Here is a 21219-nt window from a genome sequence, read left to right as displayed (position 1 = left end):
CTCGATCAGGGGAATTGGTTATACTTGATTAGTGGACTTTGTTATACTCGATTTGGGATCTTTGTTATACTCGATCAGGGGACTTTGTTATACTCGATCAAGGGCCTTTGTTGTACTCGATCAGGGGCCTTTGTTATACTCGATCAGGGGCCTTTGTTATACTCGATCAGGGGCCTTTGTTATACTCGATCAGGGGCCTTTGTTATACTCGATCAGGGTGCTTTGCTATACTCGATGAGGGGGCTTTGTTATGCTCGATCAGTGGATATGTTATACTCGATCAGGGAACTTTGTTATACTCGATCAGGGGGCTATGCTATACTCGATGAGGGGATTTTGTTATGCTCAATCAGGGGATATGTTATACTCGATCAGGGAACTTTGTTATACTCGATGAGGGTTCTTTGTTATACTTGATCAGGGGTTTTTGTTATACTCGAACCAGGTGAATTTGTTATACTCGATCATGAGACCTTGTTATACTCGATCAGGGCCTTTATTATGCTCGACCAGTGGGGTTTGATATGTTCGATCAAGGGACTTTGTTATACTAGATTAGGGGGCTTTGTTATACTCGACCAGGGTGCTTTGTTATGCTCGAGCAGTGGCCTTTGTTATACTCGATCAGGGGTCTTTGTTATATTCGATTAGGGGACTTCGTTATACTCGACTAGGGGCCTTTTTTATGGTCAACCAGGGGATTTTGTTATACTCAATCATTGGACTTTGTTATACTCGACCAGGAAACTTTGTTATACTTGATTTGGGGACTTTGTAATATTCGATCAGGGGGGCTTTGTTATACTTGACCAGGGGCTTTTGTTATGCTCGATAAGAGAACTTTGTTATACCTGATGAGGGGCCTTTGTTATACTTGATCAGGTGAATTTGTTATACTCGATCAGGAGACTTTCTTAAACTCCATCAGGGTCTTTGTTATGCTCCATTAGGGGTCTTTGTTATACTCGACCTGGGTACTTTGTTATACTCGATCAGGGGACTTTGTTATACTTTATCAGGGGACTTTGTATTATTCGATCAGGGGGGCTTTGTTATGTTCGACCAGGGGCCTTTGTTATGCTTTATGAGGGGACTTTGTTATACTCGATAAGGAAGCTTTGTTATACTCAACCGGGAGCCTTTGTTATACTCAATCAGGGGCCTTGGTTATACTCGACCAGGGGACTTTGTTATACTCGATAAGGGAACTTTGTTATACTCGACCAGGGGACTTTATTATACTCGAACACGGGACTTTGTTATATTTGATCAGGGGACTTTGTTATACTCCATCAGGGACTTTGTTATGCTCCATTAGGGGCCTTTGTTATACTCGACCATGGGACTTTGTTATACTTGATCAGGGGACTTTGTTATACTTGATCAGGGGACTTTGTATTATTCGATCAGGGGGGGTTTGTTATGCTCGACCAGGGGCCTTTGTTATGCTCGATAAGGGGACTTTGTTATATTCGATCAGAGGACTTTGTTATACTCGATCAGGGGGAATTTGTAATACTCGACCAGGGGACTTTGTTATACTCGATAAGGGGACTTTTTTATACTTGATGAGGGGCCTTTGTTATACTTGATCAAGGGCCTTTGTCATAATCGATCAGGGGACTTTGTTAGATTCGATGAGGGGCGTTTGTTATACTCGATGAGGGGCCTTTGTTATACTCAATAATAGGCCATAGTTATACTCAACCAGGGGACTTTGTTATACTCGATAAGAGGAATTTGTTACACTCGACCAGGGGACTTTGTTATACTCGATCAGGGGAATTTGTTATACTCGACCAAAGGACTTTGTTATACACGACCAGGGGACTTTGTTATACTCGATCAGAGGCCTTTGTTATACTCGATCGGGGGACTTTGTTTTACTCGATCGGAGGACTTTGTTTATACTCGATCAGGGGACTTTGTTATACTCGATTAGGGGCCTTTGTTATACTCGATCAAGGGCCTTTGTCATAATCGACCAGGGGACTTTGTTATACTTGATTTGGGGAATTTGTTATACTCGACCAGCGGACTTTGTTATACTCGATCAGTGGACATTACTATACTCGACCAGGGAACTTTGTTATACACGGTCAGGGAATATGTTATACTCGATCAGGGGATGTGTTATACTCGATTAGGGGACTTTGTTATACTTAGTCAGAGCTGTGATACGGCAGGAACTTTTGGTACTTGATCAGGGACGTACTATACCGACCGAGGGGTTTGTTTATGCACGATCCAGAGTTTGTTATACTCGATCAGGTGGTTTTATTATACTCGACCAGGGTCTTTGTTATACCAATCAGGGGACTTTATTATTCGATCGGGGCTTTGTGCCCGCTTCTACCAGGACTTGTTATACTCGACCTGGGGACTTTGTTATACTCTCGACCAAGAGACTTTGTTTATCGCCGTCAAATTTGTTGCTCTCGGCCAGAACAATTATACTCGATAAGGGACTGCTGCTTACACGACCAGAGACTGGTATACTCGATCAGAACTGTTATATACTCGTGGGTTAAACTGTTATACTCGATCAGGGGACTTGCAGCCTTCACTTGACCAGGTCGACATAACTCCGACCAGTGGCCTTTGTTATAATCGATCAGGGGGCTTTGTTATATTCGATTAGGGGACTTTGTTATACTCGATGAGGGGCATTTGTTATTCTCGATCAAGGGGCTTTGCTATACTCGATTAGGGGATTTTGTTATACTAGATGAGGGGACTTTGTTATACTCGATCAGGGGGCTTTGTTTTACTCGACAAGGGTCCTTTGTTATGCTCGATCAGAGGACTTTGTTATACTAGATCAAGGGAATTTGTTATACTCGATCAGGGGCTTTTATTATATTCGACCAGGGGACTTTGTTATACTCGATTAGGGGATTTTGTTATACTCGATGAGGGGGCTTTGATATACCCGATCAGGGGGGTTTGTTATATTCGACTAGGGGACTTTGTTATACTCGAAGAGGGGCATTTGTTATACTCGATCAAGGGCCTTTGCTATACTCGATCAGGGGGCTTCGTTATACTCGATCAGGGGCCTTTGTTGTACTCGATTAGGGGCGTTTGTTGTACTCGATCAGGGACCTTTGTTGCTCTCACCAGTGCACTTTGTTGCCGCCGTCAAGGCCTCCCGATGAGGGCCTTTGTTACTCTGATCAGGGGCATTTATGTATCCTCGATAAGGGCTTTTGTCGCCTACTCGATCAGGGCCTTTGTTATACTCTGATGAGGGTCCTTTGTTATACTCGATCAGGAGCCTTTGTTATACTCGATCAGGGGGCTGTGCTATACTCGATGAGGGGCTTTGTTATGCTCGATCAGGAGATATGTTATACTCGATCAGGGGACTTTGTTATACTCGATCTGTGGACTTTGTTATAATCGATCAGCGGATGTTATACTCGATCAAGGGAATTTGTTATACTCGATTAGGGGTCTTTGTTTTACTTGATCAATGGTGTCGATCAGGGGCCTTTGTTATACTCGATTAGGGGCTTTGTAATACTCGATGAGGGTCCTTTGTTATACTCGATCAGGAGCCTTTGTTATACTCGATCGGGGGCCTTTTTTATACTCGATCAGGGGGCTTTGGTATACTCGATCAAGGGGCTTCGTTATACCCGATCAGGGGCCTTTGTTGTACTCGATCAGGGGCCTTTGTTGTACTCGATCAGGGGCCTTTGTTATACTCGATAAGAGGTCTTTGTTATACTCGATCAGGGGTCTTTGTTTTACTCGATCACGGGGCATTGTTATACTCGATCAGGGGAATTTGTTATACTCGTTTAGTGGACTTTGTTATACTCGATTAGGGGACTTTCTTATACTCGATCACGGGGCTTTGTTAGACTCGATCAGGGGAATTTGTTATACTCGATCCGTGGACCTTGTTATACTCGATCAGGGGACTTTATTATATTCGATGAGGGGGCTTAGAAATATTCGAAGAGGGGGCTTTGAAATACTCGATGATGGGGCTTTGAAATACTCGATCAGGGGGCTTTGTTATACTCGATGAGGGGCCTTTGTTATACTCGATCAGGGGACTTTGATATACTCGATCAGTGGACTTTGTCATACTCGATTAGGGGACTTTGTTATACTCGATCAGGGGCCGTTGTTATACTCGACCCGGGGACTTTGTTATGCTCGACCAGGGGCCTTTGTTATGCTCGATCAGGGAATATATTATACTCGATCAGGGAACTTTGTTATACTCGATGAGGGGGCTTTGTTATACACGACCAGGGAACATTGTTATACTCGACCAGGGGACTTTGTTATACTTGATCAGGGGACTTTGTTATACTCGAACAGAGGAATTTGTTAGACTCGACCAGGGGACTTTGTTATACTCACCAGGGCACTTTGTTATACTTGATCAGGGGCCTCGATGAGGGGCCTTTGTTATACCCGATCAGGGGCCTTTGTAATACTCGATGAGGGGCTTTTGTCATACTCGATCAGGGGACTATGTTATACTCGATCAGGGGCCTTTGTTATACTCGATGAGGGTCCTTTGTTATACTCGATTAGGAGCCTTTGTTATACTCGATCAGGGGGCTCTGCTATACTCGATGAGGGGGCTTTGTTATGCTCGATCAGGAGATATGTTATACTCGATTAGGGGACTTTGTTATACTCGATCAGTGGACTTTGTTATAATCGATCAGCGGAAGTTATACTCGATCAAGGGAATTTGTCATACTCGATTACGGGTCTTTGTAATCTGTGCCTCTAAATCAGGGAGAACTTTGTTGCTGCTACTCGATCAGGGCTTTGTAATACTCTCGATGAGGGCATTTGAAGTACTCGATCGATGGACATACTTATTATACTCGATCAGGGTCCTTTATTCTCCTCTCGTCCAGAACGCTTTATTGCCTCGATCGGGGGCCTTTGTTATACTCGATCAGGGGGCTTTGGTATACTCGATCAGGGGGCTTCGTTATACCCGATCAGGGCCCTTTGTTGTACTCGATCAGGGGCCTTTGTTGTACTCGATCAGGGGCCTTTGTTATACTCGATCAAAGGAATTTGTTATCCTCGATTACGGGTCTTTGTTTTACTTGATCAATGGCCTCGATCAGGGGCCTTTGTTATACTCGATCAGGGGCTTTGTAATACTCGATGAGGGGCATTTGAAGTACTCGATCAGGGGATTATGTTATACTCGATCAGGGTCCTTTGTTATACTCGATGAGGGTCCTTTGTTATACTCGATCAGGAGCCTTTGTTATACTCGATCAGGGGGCTCTGCTATACTCGATGAGGGGGCTTTGTTATGCTCGATCAGGAGATATGTTATACTCGATCAGGGGACTTTGTTATACTCGATCAGTGGACTTTGTTATAATCGATCAGCGGAAGTTATACTCGATCAAGGGAATTTGTCATACTCGATTACGGGTCTTTGTTTTACTTGATCAATGGCCTCGATCAGGGGACTTTGTTATACTCGATCAGGGGACTTTGTTATACTCGATCAGGGGCTTTGTAATACTCGATGAGGGGCATTTGAAGTACTCGATCAGTGGATTATGTTATACTCGATCAGGGTCCTTTGTCATACTCGATCAGGAGCCTTTGTTATACTCGATCGGGGGCCTTTGTTATACTCGATCAGGGGGCTTTGGTATACTCGATCAGGGGGCTTCGTTATACCCGATCAGGGCCCTTTGTTGTACTCGATGAGGGGCCTTTGTTGTACTCGATCAGGGTCCTTTGTTATACTCGATAAGAGGTCTTTGTTATACTCGATCAGGGGACTTTGTTATACTCGATCACGGGGCATTGTTTTACTCGATTAGTAGAATTTGTTATACTTGTTTAGTGGACTTTGTTATACTCGATCAGAGGACTTTGTTGTACTCGATCAGGGGACTTTGTTATACTCGATGAAGGGACTTTGTTATACTCGATCCGGGGAATTTGTTATACTCGATCAATGGACTTTGTTATACTCGATGAGGGGGCTTTGAAATACTCGATCAGGGGGCTTTGTTATACTTGATGAGGGGGCTTTGTTATACTCGATCAGGGGACTTTGTTGTACTCCATCAAGGGCCTTTGTTATACTCGATCAGGGGACTTTGTTTACTCAATCAGGGTCCTTTGTTGCACTCGATCAGGGGCCTTTGTAATACTCGATTTGGGGCCTTTGTAATACTCGTTAAGGGGCCTTTGTTATACTCGATCAACGGACTATATTTATACTCGATTAAGGGGCGTTTGGTATACTCAGTCAAGGGCCTTTATTTGTAATTCCCGATGAGGGGCTTTGTATATACTCGATCAGGGGCTTTGTTATACTCGATCAGGGGCTTTGTTATACTCGACCAGGGGCCTTTGTTGTACTCGATCCAGGTGCTTTTGTTTATACTCCTGATCAGGGGCCTTTTGTAATACTCGATATGGGGCCTTTGTTATACTCGATCAGGGTCGCTGTTGCATACTCAATCAGGGCTTTTTGTTATACTCGATCAGGGGGCTTTGTTAACCACTCAAGGCAGGGGCCTTTATATTCGATTAGGAATTTGTTATATGATCAGGGGTCTTTGTTATACTTGATCAGGGGCTGCTGTTATACTCAGTCAAGGGGCCTTTGTTTGTATCGATCAGGGCCTTTGTTGTACTCGATTAGGGGCCTTTGTTATACTCGATCAAGAGGCCTTTGGAAATACTCGATTAGGGGTGCTTTGTTATACTCGATCATGGGCCTTTGTTATACTCGATCAGGGGCTTTGTTATAGTCGATCAGGGACTTTGTTATACTCTACCAGGGGGCTTTGTTATACTCGATAATGGCCTTTGTTATACTCGATAATGGCCTTTGTTATATGATCCCGGGGCTTTGCTATACTCGATCAGCGGAATTTGTTATACGCAGTTAGCGAGTGGATTTTGTTATACTCGTTTGGGATCTTTGTTATACTCGATCAGGGGACTTTGTTATACTCGATCCGGGGCCGTTGTTATACTCGATCAGAGACGTTTGTTATACTCGATCAGGGGCCTTTGTTACTCTCGATTAAGGGGCCTTTGTTATACTCGATCAGGGGCCTTTGTTATACTCGATCAGAGGAACTTTGCTATATACTCGATGAGGGCTTTGTTATGCTCGATCAGTGGATATGTTGCGCCATCGATCAGGGGAACTGTTATACTCGATCAGGGGGCTATGCTATACTCGATGAAATTTGTTATACTCGATCAGGGACTTTGTTATACTCGATGAGGGACTTTGTTGTACTCGGCCAGGGGCCTTTGTTATACTCGATCAGGAATATGTTATACTCGATTAGGGTCTTTGTTATACTTGATGAGGGCCTCGATCAGGGCCTTTGTTATATACTCGATGAGGACATTGTTATACTCGATCAGGGCCTTTGTTGTACTCGTTGAGGGGCCTTTGTTGTACTCAATTAGGGCCTTTGATATACTCGATAAGAGGTCTTTTTATACTCGATCCGAGGACTTTGTTATACTCGATCACGTGGCTTTGTTATACTCGATCAGGAGAATTTGTTATACTCGATTAGTGGATTTTGTTATATACTCGATCGGGGACTTTGTTACACTCGATCAGGGACTTTGTTATACTCGACCAGGGCTTTTGTTATGCTCGACAAGGGCCTTTGTTATGCTCGATGTGGGGATATGTTATACTCGATGAGGGGGCTTTGTTATTCTCGAACAGGGGACTTTGTTATACTCGACCAGGGGACTTTGTTATACTCGACCAGGGTCTTTGTTATACTCGATCAGGAGAATTTCTTATACTCGACATGGGACTTTGTTATACTCGACCAGGGGACTTTGTTATACTTGATCAGCGGCCTCGATTAGGGGCCTTTGTCATATTCGATCAGGGGCCTTTGTAATTTTCGATGAGGGGGCGTTGTTATACTCGTTCAGGGGACTATGTTATACTCGACCAGGGGACTTTGTTATACTTGATCAGGGGACTTTGTTATACTCGAACAGGGGCCATTGTTATACTCGACCAGGGGACTTTGTTACACTCGATCAGGGGACTTTGTTACACTTGATCAGGGGACTTTGTAATATTCGATCAGGGGGGCTTTGTTATACTCGACCAGGGGCCTTTGTTATGCTCGATAAGGGGACTTTGTTATACTCGATCAGGGGCCTTTGTTATACTCGACCAGGGGATATTGTTATACTCGATCAGGGGACTTTGTTATACTCGATCAGGGGCCTTTGTTATACTCGACCAGGGGACTTTGTTATACTCGATTAGGGGACTTTGTTATACTCGATGAGGGGGCTTTGATATACTCGATCAGGGGACTTTGTTATACTCGATCAGGGGACTTTGTTACACTCGATGATTGGACTTTGTTAAACTCGATCAGAGGACTTTGTTATACTCCACCAGGTTCCTTTGATATGCTCGACCAGTGGCCTTTGTTATACTCGATCAGGGGGCTTTGTTATATTCGATTAGGGGACTTTGTTATACTCGATGAGGGGCATTTGTTATACTCGATCAAGGGCATTTGCTATACTCGATCGAGTATAACAAAGCCCCCTCATCGAATATTACAAAGCCCCCAAATCAGGTATAACAAAGTCCCATGATCGAGTATAACAAAGTTCCCTGGTCGAGGAAAACAACGCCTCCTGATCAAGTAAAACAAGTCCCCTGGTAGAGTATAACAAAGTCCCTTAATCGAATATAACAAAACCCCCTGATCGAGTATAACAAAGGCCACTGGTCAAGCATAACAAAGCACCCTGGTCAGTCAAAGTTGATCAAACCCCTGGGCCTTTGGTATACTCGATCAGGGGGCTTTGTTATATATTCGATTAGGACTTTGTTATACTCGATGAGGGCATTTGTTATACTCGATCAGGGCATTTGCTATACTCGATCGGTATAACAAAGTCTAAACAAAGTCAATCAAAACTGATCGAAATAACAAAACTGATCAAAGCACCCTCAAGTCGAGCAAGGCCTGATCGTGATCGAGTGTAACAGGTCAATCGAGGCCCTTGGTCAGTGGCTGTGCCCTCATGAGTATAGCAAAGCTGATCGAGGTGTGGTCAGGCAAGATCAAAGGCCCTGATCAAGAGTCCTGGTCAGTCCTTGATTGAGGTATATACTTCCCTATTCAGTTCTTTCAAAAGGCGCCCCCGGTTGAGTATAACAAAGCATCCTGATCGAGTATAGCAAAGTACCCTGATTGAGTGTAACACATCCCCTGATCGAGTAAAACATATCCCTTGATCGTGTATAAGAAGTTTCCTGGTCGAGTATAGTAATGTCCCCTGATCGATTATATCAAAGGCCCCTGATCGAGTATAACAAAGTCATCTTATCGAGCATAACAAAGGACCCTGGTTGAGTATAATAAAGCCCCCCCTCATCGAATATTACAAAGTCCCCTGATCAGGTATAACAAAGTCCCCTAATCGAGTATATAAAGACCCCTATACGAGTATAACAAAGGCCCCTAATGGAGTATAACAAAGACCCTGATGGACTCTAACAAAGTCCCCTGATCGACGAAAACAAAGCCCCCTGATCGAGTATAACAAAGTCCCCTTATCGAGTATAACAAAGTCCCCTGATCGAGTATGATAAAGCTCCCTGACCGAGTATAACAAAGTCCCCTGATCGAATATATCAAACCCCCCTGGTCGAGTATAATAAAGGCACTGATCGAGTATAACAAATACTCATGATCGAGTATACCAAATATACCCTGCTTCGAGTATAAGAAAAGCCCCTGATATAGTATAACAAATCCCCCTAATCGAGTATAACAAAGTCCCTTGATCGATTATAACAAAGGCCCCTAATCGAATCTAACAAAGTCCTCTGATCGAGTATAGCAAAGGCCCTTGATCGAGTATAACAAATGCCCCTCATCGTGTATAACAAAGTCCCCTGGTCGAGTATAACAAAGGCCCCCTGATCGAATATTACAAAGTCCCCTTTCAAGTATAACAAAGTCCCCTGATCGAGTATAACAAAGTCCCCTGGTCGAGCATAACAAAAGCCCCTGATGGAGGATAACACTGACCCTGATCGAGTATACCAAAGTCCCCTGATCGAGTATAACAAAGTCCCTTGATCGAGGAAAACAAAGCCCTCTGATCGAGTATACCAAAGTCCCCAAATCAGGTATAACAAAGTCCCATGATCGAGTATAACAAAGTCCCCCGGTCGAGGAAAACAAAGCCCCCTGATCGAATAAAACAAGTCCCCTGATTGAGTATAACAAAGTCCCCTGGTTGACCATAACAAAGGCCCCTGGTAGAGTATAACAAGTCCCTTAATCGAATATAACAAAGCCCCCTGATCGAGTATAACAAAGGCCACTGGTCGACCATAACAAAGGACCCTGGGTGAGTATAACAAAGTCCTCTGATCGAGTTTAACAAAGTCCAATCATCGAGTATAACAAAGTCCCCTGATCGAGTATAACAAAGTCCCCTGATCGAGTATATCAAAGCCCCCTCATCGAGTATAACAAAGTCCCCTAATCGAGTATAACAAAGTCACCTGGTCGAGTATAACAAAGCCCCCCTGAACGAATATTACAAAGTCCCCTTTCAAGTATAACAAAGTCCCCTGGTCGAGCATAACAAAGGCCCCTGATGGAGTATAACAATGACCCAGATGGAGTATAACAAAGTCCCCTGATCGAGGAAAACATAGCCCTCTGATCGAGTATACCAAAGTCCCCTGATCGAGTATAACAAAGTCCCTTGATCGAGTATAACAAAGGCCCCTGATCGAGTAAAACAAAGGCCCCCGGTTGAGTGTAACAAAGCCTCCTCATCGAGTATAACAAAGTCCCCTGATCGAGTATAACACATCCCCTAATAAAGTATAACATATCCCCTGATCGTGTATAACAAAGTTCCCTGGTCGAGTATAGTAATGATCCCCTGATCGAGTATAACAAAGCCCCTTGCTCGAGTATAACAAAGTCCCCTGGTCGAGTATAATAAAGTCCCCTGATCGAGTATACCATAGTCCTCTGATCGAGTATAACAAAGTCCACTGATCGGGTATAACAAAGGCCCATGATCGAGTATAATAAAGGCCCCTAATCAAGTTTAACAAAGTCCCTTGATCGAGTATAACAAAATCCCCTGATCGAGTATAACAAAGGCCCTAGATTGAGTATAATAAAATCCCTGATCGAGTATAACAAAGTCCCCTGATCGAGTTTAACAAAGTCCCATGGTCGAGTATAACAAAGTCACCTAATCGAGTATAACAAATGCTTGTTTTTTGCTCAAACTCACTGCCTTTAGTTACTTTTACTTATTTTACTTGAAATCTCAGTTTAAGCTAAAAAGCAGTGTATTTTAGTAAGTGTTACTTCTCTTACATAAAACGCTTATTTTCTGTTCAAAACGATGCTTCTAGTTAGATTTACTTCTTCTAGTAAAAAAACTAAATTTAGAATGAAAACAGTTAGTTTTACTTCTTTTTTTGGAATACGCTTGTTTTCTGCACAACGTAGTGCAATTTAGTTCATTTTATTTTTTCTCGATAAACGCTTGTCTTCTGCTCAAACACGCTGTTTATAGTTAGTTTTTACTAAAAAACAGAGTATATTAGTAAGTTTTACTTCTCTCCCGGAAAACGCTTTTTGTTTATCATAAAAATGCTGTTTTTAGTTAGTTTTACTTCTTCTAGTAAAAACACCAAATTTTAAATGAAAACAGTGGAATTCGTTAGTTTTAATTAAATTCACGGAATACGCTAGTTTTCTGGACAAAACAGTGCATCTTAGTACATTATATTTTTTCACGAAAAACGCTTGTTTTCTGCTCAAAACAGTCTATTTTTTGTTCATTCATATCTTTTCACGGAAAACGCTTGTTTTCTGCTAAAACACACTTCCTTTAGGTAGTTTTACTTTTTTTGCTTGAAATCTCAGTTTAAGCTAAAAACGGTGTATTTTAGTAAGTTTTACTTCTGTTACAGAAAACGCTTATTTTCTGTTCAAAACGATGCATTTAGTTAGTTTTACTTCGTCTAGTGAAAAAACTCACTTTAAAATGAAAACAGTGGAATTCGTTAATTTTACTTCTTTTTACGGAATACGCTTGTTTTCTGTACAACGCAGTGCAATTTAGTTCATTCTATTTTTTCTCGAATAACGCTTGTCTTCTGCTCAAACACGCTGTTTATAGTTAGTTTTACTTCTTGCACTGGAAACACTCAGTTTTTACTCAAAAACAGTGTATATTAGTATGTTTTACTTCTCTCACGGAAAACGCTTTTTTTCTCCTAAGAATGCTGTTTTTTGTTAGTTTTACTTCTTCTAGTAAAAACACCCAATTTTAAATGAAAACAGTGGAATTCGTTAGTTTTACTTTTTTTCACGGAATACGCTTGTTTTTTTCACAAATCAGTGCATTTTCGGTCATTATATTTTTTTCACGAAAAACGTTTGTTTTCTGCTCAAAACGGTGTATTTTAGTTCACTGACGTCTTTTCACGGAAAACGCATGTTTTCTGCTCAAACACACTGCTTTTAGTTAGTTTTACTTCTTGTACTGGAAACACTCAGTTTTTACTCAAAAACAATGTATATTGGTAAGTTTTAATTCTCTCATTTAAACGCTTTTTTTTATCCAAAGAAATGCTGTATTTAGTTAGTTTTACTTCTTCTAGTAAAAACACCGAATTTTAAATGAAAACAGTGGAATTCGTTAGGTTTATTTGTTTTCTCAGAATACGCTTGTTTTCTGGACAAAGCAGATCATTTTAGTTCATTTTATTATTGTTCACGAAAAACGCTTATATTCTGCTCAAAACAGTCTATTTTTGTTCATTCATATCTTTTCACGGAAAACGCTTGTTTTCTGCTCAAACACACGTCTTTTAGGTAGTTTTACTTCTTTTACTTGAAATCTCAGTTTATGCTCAAAAACAGTATATTTTAGTAAGCTTTACTTCTACGGAAAACGCTTTTTTTCTGCTTAAAACGCTGCTTATGGTTAGTGTTAATTCTCTTACTGGAAACATCACTTTCTGCTCAAAAATCAAGTATTTTAGTAAGCTTTTCTTCTCCCACGGAAAACGCTTTTTTTTTCTCCTAAAAATGCTGTTTTTAGTTAGTTCTACTTCTTCTGGTGAAAACTCTAAATTTTTAATGAAAATAGTTGAATTCGTTTTACTTCTTTTCACAGAAAACGCTTGTTTTCTGCACAAATAGTGTATGTTTGTTCATTCATATCTTGTCACGGAAAATGCCTTTAGTTAGTTTTACTTTTTTTACTTGAAATCTCAGTTTAAGCTAAAAAACGGTGTATTTTAGAAAGTTTTACTTCTGTTACAGAAAACGCTTATTTTCTGTTCAAAACGATGCTTTTAGTTAGTTTTACTTATTCTAGTGAAAAAACTCAATTTAGAATGAAAACAGTGGAATTCGTTAGTTTTACTTCTTTTTACAGAATACGCTTGTTTTCTGTACAACGTAGTGCAATTTAGTTCATTCTATTTTTTCTCGAAAAACGCTTGTCTTCTGCTTAAACACGCTGTCTATAGTTAATTTTACTTCTTGCACTGGAAACACTCAGTTTTTACTCAAAAACAGTGTATATTAGTATGTTTTACTTCTCTCACGGAAAACGCTTTTTTTCTCCTAAGAATGCTGTTTTTAGTTAGTTTTAATTCTTCTAGTAAAAACACCCAATTTTAAATGAAAACAGTGGAATTCGTTAGTTTTACTTATTTTCACGGAATACGCTAGTTTTCTAGACAAAGCAGTGCATTTTTGTAGATTTAATTTTTTTCACGAAATGCGCTTATTTTCTGTTCAAAACGATGCTTCTAGTTAGTTTTACTTCTTCTAGTGAAAAAACTCAATTTAGAATGAAAACAGTGGAATTCGTTTGTTTTACTTCTTTTTACGGAATATGCTTGTTTTCTGCACAACTGCAATTTAGTTCATTCTATTTTTTCTCGAAAAAAGCTTGTTTTCTGCTCAAAAAAGTGTAATTTTTTTCACTGACGTCTTTTCAAGGAAACCCTTGTGTTCTGCTCAAACACAGTGCTTTTAGTTAGTTTTACTTCTTGTACTGGAAACACTCAGTGTTTACTCAAAAACAGTGTATATTAGTAATTTTTACTTTTCTCATTGAAAACGTTTTTTTATCCTAAAAATGTTGTTTTTAGTTAGTTTTACTTCTTCTAGTAAAAGCATTTTCCCTGGGAGAAGAAAAACCTACTAAAATACACTGTTTTTAGTAAAAACTGAGTGTTTCGTATGCAAGAAGTAAAACTAACTATAAACAGCGTTTTTTGCAGAAGACAAGCGTTTCCGTGATAAAAGTAAAACTTACTAAAATACACTGTTTTTGAGCAGAAACTGATGTTTCCCGTACTAAAAGTAAAACTAACTAAAAACAGTGTGTTTGAGCAGAAAACAAGCGTTTTTCGTGAAAAAATAGAATAAACTTACAAAGGCCCCTTATCGAGTATAACAAAGTCCCCTCATCGAGTATAACAAAGTCCCCTGGTTGAGAATAACAAAGGCTCCTGGTCGAATATATGAAAGTCCCCTAATCGAATATAACAAAGCCCCCTGATCGAGTATAACAAAGGCCACTGGTCGAACATAACAAATCACCCTGGTCGAGTATAAAAGAGCCCCCTCATCGAGTATAAGAAAGTCCCCTGATCAAGTATATCAAATCCCCCTGGTGGAGTATAATAATGGCCCTGATCGAGTATAACAAAGTTCCCGGGTCGAGTATAGTAATGTCCCCTAATCGAGTATAACAAAGGCCCCTCATCGAGTATAACAAAGTCCCCTTATCGAGTATAACAAATTCCCCTGGTTCGAGTATAACAAAAACCTCATATATAGCATAACAAAGGCCCCTGGTCGAGTATAACAAAGCCCCCCGATCGAATATTACAAAGTCCCCTGATCAAGAATAACATATCCCCTGATCGTGTATAACAAAGTTCCCTGGTCGAGTATAGTAATGTCCCCTGGTCGAGTATAACAAAGGCCCCTGATCGAGAATAACAAAGTCCCCTTATCGAGCATAACAAAGGCCCCTGGTCGAGTATAACAAAGCCCCCTCCTGATCGAATATTACAAAGTCCGCTGATCAAGTATAACAAAGCCCCCTGATCGAGTATAACAAAGTCCCCTGGTCGAGAATAACAAAGGCCTCAGATGGAGTATAACAAAGACCCTCATGGAGTATAACAAAGTCCATTGATCGAGGAAAACAAAGCCCACTCAACGGGTTTAACAAAGGACCCTGATCGAATATAACAAAGGCCTTCGGTTGAGTATAACAAAGCATCATGATCGAGTATAACAAAGTCCCCTGATCGAGTATAACACATCCCCCTGATGGAGTATAACATATCCCCTTAACGTGTATAACAAAGTTCCCTGGTCGAGTATAACAAAGTCCCCTAATCGAATATAACAAAGTCCTCAGATCGAGTATAACAAAGTCCCCTGGTCGAGTATAACAAAGTCTCAGATCGAGTATAACAAAGTCCCCTGGTCGAGTATAACAAAGTCCCCTGATCGAGTATAACAAAGTCCTCAGATCGTGTATAACAAAGTCCCCTGGGAGAGTATAACAAAGTCCCCTGATCGAGTATAACAAAGGACCTTGATTGAGTATAATAAAGGCCCCTGATCGAGGATAACAAAGGCCCCAGGTCGAGTATAACAAAATCCCCTGATCGAGTATAACAAAGGCCCTTAATTGAGTATAATAAAGGCCCCTGATCGAGTATAACAAAGTCCCCTGATCGAGTATAACAAAGTCCCATGGTCGAGTATAACACAGTCACCTGATCGAGTATAACAAAGGCCCATGATCAAGTATAACAAACGCCCCCGGTTGAGGATAACACATACCCTGATCGAGTATAACATATCCCCTGATCGAGTATAACAAAGGCCACTCATCGAGTATAACAAAGTCCCTTATCGAGCATAACAAAAGCCCCTGGTCGAGTATAACAAAGCTCGCCGATCGAATATTACAAAGTCCCCTGATCAAGTATAACAAAGTCCCTGATCGAGTATAACAAAGTCCCCTGGTTGACAATAACAAAGGCCCCTGGTCGAATATATGAAAGTCCCCTAATCGAATATAAAAAAGCCCCCTTATCGAGTATAACAAAGTCCCCTGATCGAGTATAACAAAGGCCCTTAATTGAGTATAACAAAGTCCCCTGATCGAGTATAACAAAGGCCCTTAATTGAGTATAATAAAGGCCCCTGATCGAGTATAACAAAGTCCCCTGGTCGAGTATAACAAAGTCCCATGGTCGAGTATAACAAAGTCCCCTGATCGAGTATAACAAAGGCCCTTAATTGAGTATAACAAAGTCCCCTAATCGAATATAAAAAAGCCTCCTGATCGAGTATAACAAAGGCCACTGGTCGAACATAACAAATCACTCTGGTCGAGTATACAAGAACCCCCTCATCGAGTATAAATAAGTCCCCTGATCAAGTTATACTTTGTTATACTAGATCAGGGGACTTTATCGACCAGAGAGTCTTGTTATACTCGATCAGGGACATTACTATACTCGACTAGGGAACTTTTTTTTACACGATCAGGATATGTTATACTCGATCAGGAAGATGATCAGGAGGCTTTGTTGACTCAAACAGGGCCCTTTGTTATACTCGATCAGGAGCTTCTCTCGATCCAGGAACTTTGTTATACTCGACCATGGGACTTTGTTATGCTACATCAGGGACTTTGTTATACTCGATCAGGGACATTATACTTACCGGGACTGTTATACTCGATTGGTTTATTCGATGAAATCAAGGGACTTTCGATCAGGCTTTGATTCGATTAGGGACTTTGTTACACGATCAGGGATATATTATACTCGATCAGGGGATGTGTTATACTCGATCAGGGTTTTGTTATACTCAGTCAGAGGCTCGGATTCTGGCGAGGGCATTTTATATATGGCCCGGATCAAGGGCCTTTGCTATATTCGATCAGGGATTTTGTTATTCTAGATCTGGGGATTTTGTTATACCTGGATCAGGGGACATTACTTATACTCAACCCGGGAACTTTGTGTAATTTGCCATTATCAGGATATGTTATACCGGGATCATGGGATGTGTTATACTCGATCAGGGACTCTGGTTATACTCTAGTCAGGAGGCTTTGTTGAACCTGAACTGGGGGCCTTTTGTTATACTCTGATCAGGGAATTTGTTATACTCGATCTGGGGACTTTGTTATACTCTCGATCAGGGGGCTTTGTTATACTCAACCACGGGACTTTGTTATACCTGGATCAGGTGGTTTTGTTATACTTGGACCACTGGTCTTTGTTAAGCTCGATCAGGTGACTTTTGTTATACCTGATCAGGGGCCTCCTTGTTATACTCTTTTGATCAGGGACTTTGTTATAGTCGATCAGGGACTTTATTATACTTGATCAGGGACTTTGTATTATTCGGATCAGGGGACTTTGTTATGCTCTGACGAGGGCCTTTTGTTATGCCTGATAAGGACTTTGTTATACTCCGGGATCAGGGACTTTTTGTTATAATTCTTTAGGGAAGCCTTTTATTATACTCTGATCAAGAGCCTTTGTTAGTACTCGACTTCCGTAAGACTTGTTATACTCAGATCAGGGACTTATTTTACTGATCAGTAGACTTTGTTATACCTGACCAGGGGATTTTGTTATTCTCGATCAAGGGCCTTTGTTATACTCGATCAGAGACTCGTGGTTATAATTTCGATTAGGGACTTTGTTATACCTGACCTGGGGGCTTTGGCTTTGATATACTCGATTAGGGAACTTTGTTATACTCGATCAGGGAATTTGTTATACTCGACCAGGGGACTTTGTTATACTTGTTCATTGGACTTTGTTTACTCGATCAGAGACTTTGTTATACTCGACCAGGGACTTTGTTATACTCGATTCAGGAACTTTGTTATACTCGATCAGGGGCTTTGTTATACTCGATCAGGGGCACTGTTATACTATATAAGGGGCTTTTGTTATACTCGAACCAAGGTAATTTCTTATACTCGATCATGAGACCTTGTTATACTCGATCAGGGCCTTTATTATGCTCGATCAGGGGGTTTGATATATGATCAGGGACTTTGTTATACTCGATCAGGGGCTTTGTTATACTCGACTAGGGTGCTTTGTTGTCCTCGACCAGGGGACTTTGTTATACTCGATAAGGGGACTTTATTATACACGATCAGGGGACTTTGTTATACTCGATGAGGGGCCTTTGTTATACTCGATCATGGGCCTTTGGTATACTCAAGCAGGGGACTTTGTTATACTCGATCAGAATTTGTTATACTCCACCAGGGACTTTGTTATTCTCGATCAGGGAATTTGTTATTTTCGACCAGGGGACTTTGTTATACTCGGTCAAGGGCCTTTGTTATACTCGATCAGAGGACTTTGTTATACTCGATTAGGGACTTTGTTATAATTGAGCAGGGACTTTGTTATACTCGATCAGAGGACTTTGTTATACTCGATTAGGGGACTTTGTTATACTTGAGCAGGGACTTTGTTATACTCGATGAGGGACTTTGTTATACTCGATCAGGGCTTTGTTTCCTTGACCAGGGGACTTTGTTATATTCGATCAGGGGACTTTGTTATACTCGATGATTGAACTTTGTTATACTCGATTAGGGGACTTTCTTATCCTCGACCAGGGTCCTTTGTTATGCTCGACCTGTGGCGTTTGTTATACTCGATCAGGGACTTTGTTATATTCGATTAGGGGTCTTTGATATACTCGATGAGGGCATTTGTTATACTCGATCAAGGGCCTTTGCTATACTCGATCAGAGGACTTTGTTATACTCGATTAGGGGACTTTGTTATACTTGAGCAGGGGACTTTGTTTTACTCGATCAGGGGCTTTGTTATACTCGATCAGGTGACTTTGTTATACTCGATCAGGGCTTTGATATACTCGATCAGGGACTTTGTTATACTCAGTCAGGAGGCTTTGTTATACTCAACCGGGGGCCTTTGTTATACTCGATCAGGGAATTTGTTATACTCGATCTGGGGACTTTGTTATACTCGATTAGGGGCTCTCGATCAGAGGACGTTGTTATTCTGGATCAGGGGCCTTGGTTATACTCGACCAGGGACCTTTGTTATACTCGACCAGGGGACTTTGTTATACTCGACCAGGGGAATTTGTTATACTCGATCAGGGGAATTTGTAATAAACGATAAAGGGCCTTTGTCATAATCGATCAGGGGACTTTGATAGACTCGATGAGGGGCCTTTGTTATACTCGATGAGGGGCCTTTGTTATACTCAATCATGGGCCACTGTTTTACTCATCCAGGGGAATTTGTTATACTCGATAAGAGGAATTTGTTATACTCGACCAGGGGACTTTGTTACACACGACCATTGGACTTTGTTATATTCGATCAGAGGACTTTGTTATACTCGATCAAGGGACTTTGTTAAACTCGATTAGGGGCCTTTATTATACTCGATCAAGGTCCTTTGTTATACCCGATCAGTGGACTTTGTTATACTCGATCAGAGGACTTTGGTATACTCGATCAGGGGACTTTGTTATACTCGACCAGGGGACTTTGTTATACTCGATCAGGGGGCTTTGTTATACTCGATTAGGGGACAGTACTATACTCGACCAGGGAACTTTGTTATACAAGGATCAGGGGATATGTTATACTCTATCAGGGAATGTGATATACTCGATTAGGGGACTTTGTTATACTCCATCAGGGTCATTGTTATACTCCATCAGGGTCCTTTGTTATACTCGACCATGCGACTTTGTTATACTCGATCAGGGGACTTTGTTATACTTGAAAGGGGACTTTGTAATATTCGATCAGGGGGGCTTTGTTATACTCGATCAGGGGACTTTGTTATACTCGACCAGGGGACTTTGTTTTGCTCGATAGGGGGACTTTGTTATACTCGATGATTGGGCTTTGTTATACTCGTTCAGGGGACTTTGTTATACTCGACCAGTGTCCTTTGTTATGGTCGACCAGTGGCCTTTGTTATACTCGATCAGGGGGCTTTGTTATATTCGATTAGGTGACTTTGTTATACTCGATGAGGGGCATTTGTTATACTCGATCAAGGGCCTTTGCTATACTCGATCAGAGGACTTTGTTAGACTCGATTAGGGGCCTTTGTTATAATCGATCAGGGGACTTTGTTATACTTGATTAGGGGGATTTGTTATACTAAATCAGGGGCTTTTTTATACTCGAACCAGGGGAATTTGGTATACTCGATCATGAGAATTTGGTATACTCGATCAGGGCCTTTATTATACTCGAGCAGGGGGGTTTGATATACTCGATCAGGGGACTTTGTTATACTCAGTCAGGGAGCTTTATTATACTCGATCAGGGGACTTTGTTATACTCGATAAGGGGACTTTGTTATACTCGATCAGTGGGCTTTGTTTTCCTCGATCAGGGGACTTTGTTATACTCCATCGGGGTCTTTGGTATACTCCATTAGGGGCCTTTGTAATACTCGAATAGGGGTCTTTGTTATACTCGATCAGGGGACTTTGTTATAAGCGACCAGGGGACTTTGTTATATTCGATGAGGGGACTTTGTTATATTCGATCAGGGGACTTTGTAATTCTCGATCAGGGGCCTTGGTTATACTCGACTAGGGGACTTTGTTATACTCGACCAGGACTTTTGTATTATTCAAGGATTAGGGGACTTTATTATGCTCTCGACGAGGGGCCTTTTGTTATGCCTTCCGATAAGGGACTTTATATACTCTGATCAGGGGACTTTGTTATAATTCATTAGGGGCCTTTATTATACTCGATCAAGAGCCTTTATGAGATTCGATCAGAAGATTTTATATACTCTCGATCAGGGACTTTTATTTTACTCTCGATCAGTAGACTTTGTTATACTCGACCAGGGACTTGTTATTCTCGATCAGGGGAATTTGCTATATTCGACCAGGGGCCTTTGGTTATGCCTGACCAGGTGTTCCTTTGTTATGCTCTCTATCAGGAATATATTGTTTCCTGATCAGGAACCTTTGTTATACTCGATGAGGGGGCCTTTGTTATACCTTGTAACTTAGGAACTTTGTTATACTCGACCAGGGACTTGCTAGTACTTGGATCAGGACCCCGGTTAGTACCACTCGTGAGGA

The sequence above is a fragment of the Homarus americanus genome, unplaced genomic scaffold, assembly GCF_018991925.1.
Source record: "Homarus americanus isolate GMGI-L3 unplaced genomic scaffold, GMGI_Hamer_2.0 scaffold34360, whole genome shotgun sequence".
Taxonomy (NCBI): Eukaryota; Metazoa; Arthropoda; class Malacostraca; order Decapoda; family Nephropidae; genus Homarus; species Homarus americanus.
Note: the sequence above shows the minus strand (reverse complement) of the source record.